Below are 1,039 nucleotides of genomic sequence, written 5' to 3'. Positions count from 1 at the left end.
TAAGGGTTTCAAAAATTCCAAAAATTTGGTATATTACATGACCCCAACATGCACATCAGAGAATTCATTGAGATCTGCGTGACTATCAAGTTCAATGGAGTTTCTGAAGATGCTATTAAGTTGAGGCTTTTCCCATTCTCTCTACGGGATAAAGCTAAGTGCTGGTTAGCCAAGGTCTATCACCAAATGGGAGGATCTTGCTCAAAAGTTCCTAACTACATTCTTTCCTATGGCGAAGACTGCTGCAATCAGAAATGCACTTACTCAATTTGCTCATCAATCTGGAGAATTTTTTATTTGAGGCTTGGGATCACTACAAAGAGATGCTCAGGAAGTGTCCTCACCATGGGATGCCTGACTGAATGATCATTAACTGCTATTATAATAGATTGGGTGCTACTTCTAGACCCATGCTTGATGCAGCATCAGGAGGAGCCTTGTGGGCTAAAAGCTACGATGAAGCTTATGGATTAATTAAACTGATGGCTGCTTATGAATACCAGAATCCTACTCAGAGAATACCTCAGGGCAAGGTAGCAGGAATTCTGGAGGTAGAAGCAGCTACTGTTATAGCTGCTCAGCTTAAGGCTTTGACGATGAAGGTGGATTCTTTGGTTAATTATGGAGTTAATCAGATCACTAGTGTCTGTGAGCTTTGTGCCGGTGCCCATGAGACAGAGCAGTGTGCTATTTCTAGTGAATCAATTCAGTTCGTGAGCAACTTTCAGAGGTCGCAGCTGCCTGTTCCAGCCACCTATCATCCCAACAACCGCAATCATCCTAACTTCAGTTGGAGCAATAGTCAGAATGCGGTTCAAAAGCCTTATCAGCAGTATGCAGCAAAGCAATACAACCCTCCTGGTTTTCAGCAACCGCAATATACACCAAGGCAACAACTCCAACTGCAACTGCAACAGTCTAATGAAAAATCTGAATTGGAGGAGTTGAGGCTTATGTGCAAGAGCCAAGTGGTTTTTATTAAGACCTTGGAGAATCAAATTGGGCAAATTGCCAATGACTTACTAAATCGTCAACCTGG

The 1,039-nt window shown here is 42.5% G+C and overlaps 1 non-coding gene across 1 annotated transcript; it reads right to left on the bottom strand.

Annotated features, from left to right (window-relative positions):
* Positions 1 to 244: 244 nt before the first annotated feature.
* On the bottom strand, positions 245 to 352 carry LOC141680226 (small nucleolar RNA R71). The gene has a single exon (XR_012558290.1). It is a non-coding gene; the product is annotated as a small nucleolar RNA R71 (small nucleolar RNA).
* Positions 353 to 1,039: the final 687 nt, after the last annotated feature.

Source organism: Apium graveolens, chromosome 1 (genome assembly GCF_009905375.1).
Source record: "Apium graveolens cultivar Ventura chromosome 1, ASM990537v1, whole genome shotgun sequence".
Lineage (NCBI taxonomy): Eukaryota > Viridiplantae > Streptophyta > Magnoliopsida > Apiales > Apiaceae > Apium > Apium graveolens.
The sequence above is the reverse complement of the archived record's forward strand: the minus strand, read 5'-3'. Positions and strand labels throughout refer to the sequence as shown.